This window comes from Tachyglossus aculeatus, unplaced genomic scaffold (assembly GCF_015852505.1).
Source record: "Tachyglossus aculeatus isolate mTacAcu1 unplaced genomic scaffold, mTacAcu1.pri scaffold_211_arrow_ctg1, whole genome shotgun sequence".
In the NCBI taxonomy this organism is placed as follows: Eukaryota; Metazoa; Chordata; class Mammalia; order Monotremata; family Tachyglossidae; genus Tachyglossus; species Tachyglossus aculeatus.
The window spans coordinates 103,776-113,982 of NW_024044927.1; the positions used below are offsets into that span (position 1 = coordinate 103,776).

The 10,207-nt window shown below is 45.5% G+C and overlaps 1 non-coding gene across 1 annotated transcript; it reads left to right on the top strand.

Moving 5' to 3' along the window:
• The first annotated feature begins 5,750 nt into the window (after positions 1 to 5,750).
• On the top strand, positions 5,751 to 5,888 carry LOC119923650. The gene has a single exon (XR_005448925.1). It is a non-coding gene; the product is annotated as a small nucleolar RNA SNORA7 (small nucleolar RNA).
• Positions 5,889 to 10,207: the final 4,319 nt, after the last annotated feature.

Consider the following 10,207-nt stretch of genomic DNA (forward strand, 5'->3'; position numbering starts at 1 on the left):
CAACCACTCATCTGCCTTGGACACTGTAGACCACCCCCTTCTGGAAACATTATTTAACCTTAGAATCACTGATACTCTCAATCAGTCAATCAATCAATGGTATTTATCAGATCACTGTACTAAGTGCTTGAGAGAGTGCAATACAAAGGAGTAATTATAGATGATCCCTGTCCACAAGGAGCTTGCAAGCTAAAGGGGGTTCTAGTCTAAGAGATAGATTCTCCTCCTGTCTCTCTGGCTGCTCCTTCTCAGTCTCTACTGCCTGTTTCCTTTTGGCCTCCCAACCCCTAACTGGGAGTCCCTCAAGGCTCAGTTTTTCATCTACATTGGATCCCTTGGCTTCAATCTCCATCTCTATGTAGATGAATCCCAAAACTACATCTTCAGCCCTAATCTCTCTCCCTCTCTGCAGTTTTGTATTTCCTCCGGCCTTCAGGGCATCTCTAGTTGGATGTCCCACCAACACCTCAAACTTAACATGTCCAAAACAGAATTCCTCATCTTCCCACTCAAGCCCTGTCCTCCCCCTGACTTTCCCATCACTGTAGACAACACCACCATCCTCCCTTTTTCACAATCCCATAACCTTAACATTATCCTTGACGCATCTCTTTCATTTTACCCACTTATTCAATCTGTCACTAAATCCTGTCAGGTCAACTTTTATAACAACGCTGCCCTTTCCTCTCCTTTCAAACTGCTACCATGTTAATCCAAGTACTTATCCTTCCCTGCCCTGCTTACTGCATCAGCCCTCTTGCTGACCTTGCTGCCTCCTGTCTCCCCACTCTAATCCATACTTCACTCTGCTGCTCGGCTCATTTTTCAATGAAACTGCTTTGTTCATGTTTCTCCACTGCTCAGGAACCTCCAGTGGTTGCCTACCCAGTTCTGCATCAAACAGAAACTCCTTTAAAGCACTCAATCTCCTTTCCCCTTCCTACTTTACCTCCCTGATTTCCTCCCTCCTACAACCCAGCCTGCATAGTTCACTCCTCTAATGCCTACCTAAGCACTGTACCTCAGTCTCGTTTATGCCACCGCCAACCCCTCGCCCATGTCCTGTCTCTGGCCGGAACTCCCTGTACCGTTCTTCATAACTGACAGATGATCACCCTCCCCAACTTCAAAGACTTATAAAAATCACATCTCCTCCAAGAGGTCGTCCTTGACTAGGCCCTCCTTTTCTCTTCTCCCACTCCCTTCTGATGGCCTTTGTACATGGATTTACACCCTTTTTTCACCCTACCCTCTGTCCCAAAGCCCTTATTGCATATATCCATAATTTATTTATTTATATTAGTGTCTGTCTTCCCCCTCCACCAACTCTATCTCCCGAGCCCTTAGTGCAGTGCTCTGCACACAGTGTTAAATATATAAAATTGATTGATTTATTGATCGATAGCAATGTGGCTCCCAACCCATCTGGTTAATTTCAGATGAGCACACACATGAACACACACACACACACGAACACACACACACATGAACACACACACACGCAGAGCTAGTAATTCACCAGTTATAGCATAATTTTCAAGTAAGAAGTCAGCTGATTGATTATTCTCCATTTTCAGAGATGGCGTGGCTGAAAGGTATCTTTGTCCGTGGGCATGGGTAGAGGTTGAAAAAATGAGTGTTTCCCTTCTACACAACACACAAGAAAAGCGTATCTTTGCTTGTAGCTCTAGCTACCATTTCCAGGGCTTGGAAACTTTCAACCTGCTCATTCCTCATTCAGAGGAACCCAGGCCTGAAATCTTACCTAGAATTTTCTCCCCCAACACTGCCGCCAAGAGCATATCTTCACAACCTGTAGAAGGTTTGGAAGCTGCACCCACTTAGTAATGGTAATAATAGAGCACGGGCTTGGGAGTCAGAGGTTGTGGGTTCTAATCCTGGCTCCACCACTCGACAGCTGTGTGACCTTGGGCAAATCACTTAATTTCTCTGTGCCTCAGTTACCTCATCTGTAAAATGGGGATTAAGACTGTGAACCCCACGTGGGACAACCTGATTACCTTATATCTACCCCAGCACTTAGACCAGTGCTTGGCACATAGTAAGCGCTTAAAAATGCCATTATTATTATTACATATGGTATTTGTTAAGTGCTTACTATGTGCGAGGCACTGTACTAGGCATTTAGGTAGATACAAGTTAGGTTGGGCACAGTCCCTGTCCCACGTGGGGCTCAGTCTCAATCCCCATTTTACAGACGAGGTACCTGAGGCACAGAGAAGTAAAGTGACTTGCCCAAGGTCACACAGAAGATATGGTGCAGAGCCAGGATTCGTTCATTCATTCAATCGTATTTATTGAGCGCTTACTTTGTGCAGAGCACTGTACTAAGCGCTTGGGAAGTCCAAGTCGGCAACATATAGAGACGGTCCCTACCCAACAGTGGGCTCACAGTCTAGAAGGGGGAGACAGACAACAAAACAGAACATATTAACGAAATAAAATAAATAGAATAAATATGTACAAGTAAAATAAATAAATTCATTCATTCAATCTTATTTATTGAGCACTTACTGTGTGCAGAGCACTGGCCTAAGCGCTTGGGAAGTACAAGTTGGCCACATAGACAGACAACAAAATGGAACATATTAACGAAATAAAATAAATAGGCTAAATATGTACAAGTAAAATAAATAAATTCATTCATTCAATCGTATTTATTGAGCGCTTCCTGTGTGCAGAGCACTTTCCTAAGCGCTTGGGAAGTACAAGTTGGCCACATAGAGAGACAGACAACAAAACAGAACATATTAACGAAATAAAATAAATAGAATAAATATGTACAAGTAAAATAAATAAATTCATTCATTCAATCGTATTGAGCGCTTCCTGTGTGCAGAGCACTGTCCTAAGCGCTTGGTAAGTACAAGTTGGCCACATAGAGAGACAGACAACAAAACGGAACATATTAACGAAATAAAATAAATAGAATAAATATGTACAACTAAAATAAATAAATTCATTCATTCAGTCATATTTATTGAGCACTTCCTGTGTGCAGAGCACTGTCCTAAGCGCTTGGGAAGTACAAGTTGGCCACATAGAGACAGACAACAAAACGGAACATGTTAACGAATAAAATAAATAGAATAAATATGTACAAGTAAAATAAATTCAGTCATTCGATCGTATTTATTGAGCGCTTCCTGTGTGCAGAACACTGTACTAAGCACTTGGGATCAGAACTCATGACCTTCTGACTCCCAGGCCTGTGCTCTATCCACTACTCCATGTGGATGCCATGGTCACTCCAGACCAGGAACTGGAAGCAGTGCTGACTCCAGACCAGGGACTGGTAGATGTGGTCTCTGCCAACCTGGAACTGGATCTTGTGGACCCCGGACCACTCCAGACTAAAGTCTAGTAGTTGGGGTGCTTGAGGTCCAAGGACTACACCATGAAACTCCCACCCAAGCACTCTCTGCTCACCCTGTCCCTGTCCTACTCTCCCACTTCCACCCCAAACTGCTCAGCATTGCACCCCATCAGGTCACTCCTATCCAATCCATCCCCACTGCTCATGCTGTCCTTTCCCCTGCCCAGTAACCTCATCTAAATGCAGTCTGTGGAACCCTTGTTCCGTCGTAGGCAAACTCTCCTTCAGCCTTAACCTGTAAAAAAAGAGGGGGATGGCTATTCCAAGGTGAACTGGGGTACTCACCATCTCAAGGTCAATACAATCTCGTGACTGCCTGAGCTAGCAAAGCAGAACTCGGGAGCATGGGCAACTGCAACTGAAATCGACAGAAATACCAGGCCAGGAATACAGAAGGTGTCCCTCACCCCCATGCCAACCAAATAAGGAATGGAGGAAGGGGGTGGGACGGAGATTGGACAGGCAGAAACCAGAAGCCCAAACAGCCCAGAAGGACAGCTGATAAATACCTGCTGCTCCTAATATTCTGGGCAGTGGATCAAGACTCGCAGAAGCTGAATGTCTGTCACCTCTACCCGGAGCGTGGGATGCCGGGTCTGTCTGCACCAAGTGAGAAGCCGTGGGACAGGTGCGTGTCCCATTGAGCACTCATGGATCTGGATGCTAGGCACTTCTCCACGTGTATGTAACACATAAGTAGATTCCTCCCGAGAGGGAAGCGTTCATGGTCGGAGCCTAGGTGCTTCGCCACGTGCAAGTAAAACATAAGTTACTTACACATATACATATATATATACATATATATGTGTGGGTGTGTGTATATGAGTGTATATATATATATATATATACATATATATAATATAGATAAGTAATATATATATTAGGTTAGGTTATATATGTATATATATATATTAACATATATATATATATATATATATATATATATATATACACACACACATAGAGAAGCAGCGTGGCTCAGTGGAAAGAACCCAGACTTGGGAGTCAGAGGTCATGGGTTCAAATCCCAGCTCCACCACTTGTCAGCTGTGTGACTTTGGGCAAATCACTTAACTTCTCTGTGCCTCAGTTCTCTCATCTGTAAAATGGGGATTAAGACTGTGAGACCCCCGTGGGACAACCTGATCACCTTGTATCCTCCCCAGCGCTTAGAACCGTGCTTTGCATATAATAAGTGCTTAATAAATTCCATTATTATTATTATTATTATTATAAGTGTAGTCCTTCTGAGGGGGAAGTTCAATTCGCTGCATGTGAATAACTAAAATGAATGTATTTCTCCCAGAAGGGAAGTTCAGTTCACCACATACAATAAATCTTTCATGGCTTAGCCTTTACGACCCTGGTCTCTAGCTCTTTCTGTGCCAATCCTCGAACCCATCCCCACGCAAGGAGTGACAGTGGCTTCTCCTCGTCATCACCAAGTTCTGGCTCACTTCAGACAACACTGCCTCTCCTGCTGCTCTCTTAAAGGGGGGGCCTCACTTCCCACTCCACCTGACTTACTGGAAAATCGAGAGGCATTGGGCTGCTTCTTGCTAACCATGCCACTTTGGTCTTTCCTCTGCTTTCAAAATCCACACCCTCTACCTGCACCTCCAACCCCATCCTTTCATGCCTTATAGAGACACTTGCTCCTACTCTCCTTCCCTCCCTTACTACCATCTTCAATCACGCACTCTCAGATGGCTCCTTCCCCTCTGCTTTCAAACATGCCCACATTTTCCTTATCCAAAAAAAATTTCCCTTGACTCCACTGCACCATTCATTCATTCAATCATATTTATTGAGCGCTTACTGTGTGCAGAGCACTGTACTAAGCGCTTGGGAAGTACAAGTTGGCAACATAATCAAGAGAGAGCCTCATTTCCCTCCTACCAGTCCTCTCCAAATTCCTTGAACACGTTTTATCCACCCACTGCCTCACTTCCTCTTCTCGAAATATCTCTTTTACCCTCTGCAATCTGGCTTTCACCATCCTTCATTCCACCGAGACCACTTTATCCAAGGTCACCAATGATCCTTTCTCACCAAATCTAACAGACTCTATTTCATCCAAATCCTCCTCAACCACTCCACTGTCTTTGACACTGTGGATGGCCCCTTTCTCCTTGGAAACACTATTTAACCTAGATTTTTTTTTTGACAAAGTCCTTTCCTGATTCTCCTCTTACTTTTTGGACCGTTCCTTCTCAATCTTCTTTGACCTCTGACTTAGGGTTCCTGCAAGGCTTAACTTTAGTTCCCCTTCTATTTTCAATCTACATGTACTTCCTCAGTGAACTCATCTGCTCCCACAGCTTTCAGACTTTACACCAGTGATGATGACAGTTCCCTCTCAGAGTCACACCTGGTGAGTTTCCAGTACTCTACCAGTTTCGTCTATGGGAGGGAGAGCCAAGCAGAGACATAGCCATTCCATTCCTAGCTTGAGCAGTGACTAGGGAGTGGAAGGCAATCTGCTACAAGTCAAAACTCACCTGTGCTGGGCAGCAGCGGCTTAGGAGAGAGTCGGGGAGGGAGACTCAGGTTTACTGCGTGGAAGGAGGTAATGGTAAACCACTTCCACATTTTTACCAAGAAAACACTATGGTTACACTGCCAGAACGATTGATATTCTGGGAGAGATGTGTCCATGGAGTCGCTATGGGCTGGAGATGACTTGACAGCATAAGACAAGAGACAACCCTCCCTTAAACCCACAGCTCTCTCCAGTTATCACCCCATCTCCCTTTCCTCTCCAGACTCCTTGAGCAAGTCATCTACACCCACTGTCTCAAATTCCTCTCCGCCAATTCTCTCCTGGACCCCCTCAAATCTGGCTTCTGTCCCCTTCACTCCACTTTAACCACCCTCTCAAAGGTCACCAATGATCTCCTTCTTGCCAAATCCAGTGGCTCCTACTCCATCTTAATCCTCCTCGACCTCTCAGCCGCCTTTGACACTGTGGACCCTCCCCTTTACCCAAACTCTGCATTCTATAGAATTTGTAGACACTGTAAACAGCACCAGTATCTCACAAGCTCATAACCTTGGCATTATCCTTGACTCTGTTCTCTCATTCAATCCATATACCTAATTTGTCACCAAATCCTGTTGGTCTCACCTTCATAACATCGCTAAAATCCACCCTTTCTTCTCCATCCATACTGCTCCCACGTTAGTACAATCACTCATCCTATCCCACCCAGATTACTGCATCACCCTCCTTGCTTGACCTACCAACCTTCTGGCTCTCCCCACTCTAGTCCATACTTCACTCTGCTGTCCAGGTGATCTTTCTACAGAAACGTTGAGGACATGTCACCACCCCACCTCCCGCTCCTCAAAAATCTCCAGTGGTTGCCTATCCACTGCTGTATCAAACAAAAACTTCTCACCATTGGCTTTAAAGCCCTACATCACCTCACCCTTTCCTACCTCACCTTGCTTCTCTCCTTCTACAACCCAGCCCGCACACTTTGCTCCTCTGGTGCTAACCTTCTCACTGTGCCTCGATCTCACCTGTCTCGGCTCTGATCCCTGGCCCACGTCCTACATCTGGCCTGGAACGCCCTCCCTCTTCAAATCTCTCAGACAATTACTCTCCCTCCCTTCAAAGCCTTACTGAAGGCCTATCTCCTCCAAGAGGCCTTCCCAGACTAAGTCTCACTTTTCCTTAACTTCCACTCCCTTCTGTGTCACCCTGGCTTACTCCCTTTGCTCCTCCTCCCCTCCCAACACCACAGCACTTATCTGTAATTTTATTTATTTATATTGATGTCTGTTTATTTGCATTGATGTCTGTTCCCCCCTTCTAGACTGTGAGCTCATTGTGGGCAAGGATTGTCTCTCTTTATTGCTGTATTGTGCTTTCTCGTGCACTTATTACAGTGCTCTGCACACAGTCAGTGCTCAATAAATATGATTGAATGAAGGAACACGATGATGACAGTGGTGATTATGATGATGGTAGATTTTCTCAGGGTTCCCTTCTTTGAGGAGAAGCCCAGACTGATATCTAAGCCATATTTTTTTTATCTTGTAGATTTTGGCAGATGTGCACTGAATTATGGGAGGTGTAATCATTATTCATGACTTTGTAGCTGTTGTTCCTTCAAAAGTTGGAATGAAGACCAAAGAGCATGATCTCTTTGCTTAAGAGGGCATAATCCTAGATAGTGAAAAGCCACCACCATTCATTCATTCAATCATATTTATTGAGCTCTTTCAGTGTGCAGAGCACTGTACTAAGTGCTTGGAAGAGTACAATACAACAATACACGGACACATTCCCTGTCCACAATGAGCTGGAGGGTGTTGTGGGGGGAGACAGACATTAATATAAAAAATAAATTACAGATATGTACATAAGTGCTGTGGGGCTGCGAGGGGGGAATGATCAAAGGGAACAAGTCAGGGTGATGCAGAAGGGAGTGGGAGAAGAGGAAAGGGGGGCTTAGTCAGGGAGGACCTCTTGGAGGAGATGTGCCCTCAATAAGGCTTTGAAAGGGGAAAGAGTAATTGTCTGTTGGATTTGAGGAGGGAAAGCGTTCCAGTCCAGAGGCAGGACATGGGCAAGGGATCGGCAGCGAGACAGACAAGATCGAGGCACAGTGAGAAGGTTGGCATTAGAGGAGGGAAGTGTGAAGTCTAGGTTGTAGTAGGAGAGTAACGAGGTGGGGTAGGAGGGGGCAAGGTTATTGATTGCTTTAAAGTCAATGGTGAGCAGTTTTTGTTTGATGTGGAGGTGGATGGGCAACCACTGGAGTTTCTTGAGAAATGGGGAAACATGTCCTGAGCTTTACTGCAGAAAAATGATCCGGGCAGCAGAGTGAAGTATGGACCAGAATAGGGAAAGACAGGAGGCTGAGAGGTCAGCAAGGAGACTGATGTAGTAATCCAGGCACGATAGGATGAGTGATTTTAGTAATGTTGTGGCAGTTTGGATGGAGAGAAAAGGGAAGATTTTAGCTATGTTGTGAAGGTCGAACCGACAGGATTTAGTGATGGATTGAATTATGTGGGTTAAATGGGAGAGAGGAGTCAGGGATAATGCCAAGGTTACTGGTTTGTGAGCCAGGAAGGATGGTGGTGCCACCTACAGTGATGGGAAAGTCACGGGGAGGACAGGGTTTGGGTGGGAAGATAATGAGTTCTGTTTTGGATATTTTCAGCTTGAGGTGATGGGAGGTATCCAAGTAGAGATGTCTTGAAGGCAGAAGGAAATGCAAGGCTGCAGAGTTGGAGAAAAATCATGGCTAGAGATGTAGATTTGGGTATCAACCGCTTTGAGGTGGTAGTTGAAGCCATGGGAGCTAATGAATTGTCCAAGGGAGTGGGTGTAGATGGAGAATAGATGGGGACCCAAAACTGAACCTTGAGGGACCACCGCAGTTAGGGCATGGGAGACAGAGGAGGAGCCCACAAAAGAGAATGAGACTGAGTGGCCAGAGAAATAAGAGAACCAGGAGAACACAGTGTCAGTGAAGCCAAGGTTGAATAATGTTTCCAGGAGAAGGGGGTGGTCAACAGTGTAGAAGGCAACTGAGAGGTCGAGGAGGATTTGAATGGAGTAGAACCTGTTGGATCTGACAAGAAGGAGATCATTAGTGACCTTTGAGAGGGTGGTTTCTGTGGAGTGAAGGGGACGGAAGCCAGATTGGAGGGGGTCAAAGAGAGAATTGGAGGAGAGGAATTTGAGAAAGCGTGTATAGATAACTCGATCAAGGAGTTTAGAGAGGAATAGCAGGAGGGAGATGGGGCGGTAACTGGAGGGAGCTGTGGGGTCAAGGGAGGGGTTTTTTAGGATAGGGGAGACATGGGCATGTTTGAAGCAGCCAATCAATCAATCAATCAATCGTACTTGTTGAGCGCTTACTGTGTACAGAGCACTGTATAAGCACTTGGGAAGTACAAGTTGGCAACATATAGAGACAGTCCCTACCCAACAGTGGGCTCACAGTCTAAAAGGGGGAGACAGAGAACAAAACCAAACATACTAACAAAATAAAATAAATAGAATAGGTATGTACAAGTAAAATAAATAAATAAATAGAGTAATAAATATGTACAAACATATAGACATATATACAGGTGCTGTGGGGAAGGGAAGGAGGTAAGATGAGGGGGATGGAGAGGGGAACGAGGGGGAGAGGAAGGAAGGTGCTCAGTCTGGGAAGGCCTCCTGGAAGAGGTGAGCTCTCTGTAGGGCCTTGAAGGGAGGAAGAGAGCTAGCTTGGCGGATGGGCAGAGGGAGGGCATTCCAGGCCCCGGGGATGACGTGGGCCGGGGGTCGATGGAGGGACAGGCGAGAACGAGGCACGGTGAGGAGATTAGCGGCAGAGGAGCAGAGGGTGCGGGGAGGGCTGTGGAAGGAGAGAAGGGAGGTGAGGTAGGAGGGGGTGAGGTGATGGAGAGCCTTGGGGGCGAGGTGATGGAGAGCCTTGAAGCCGAGGGTGAGGAGCCAATGGGGAGCGAGAAGGAAGAGGAAGATTTGTAACCTTAGGATGGTGCCTGATGTCCCAGTTTTCTACAAAGTACACATGATGTGTCTATTTGTGTCAGTCATAATTTCAAAATGCTGAAAATCCTCTATATGGCTGTGTACTATTGTTTTCAGCTTTGTGAAGTGGTTTTTCCAAATAGAAATGTGAATTTCATGGGATAATCGGAGTATTTTAAGTAGAATTTGTGTATTTTTCAAGGTTTAGTTAAAGCTGTTCTTGCCAATGGGCCTGAATATGAGACCTGCAGTGAGTGAGTGGCTCAAAGTTTATTAGAGTCACTATTGCTTCAAGCAGGGGCAAT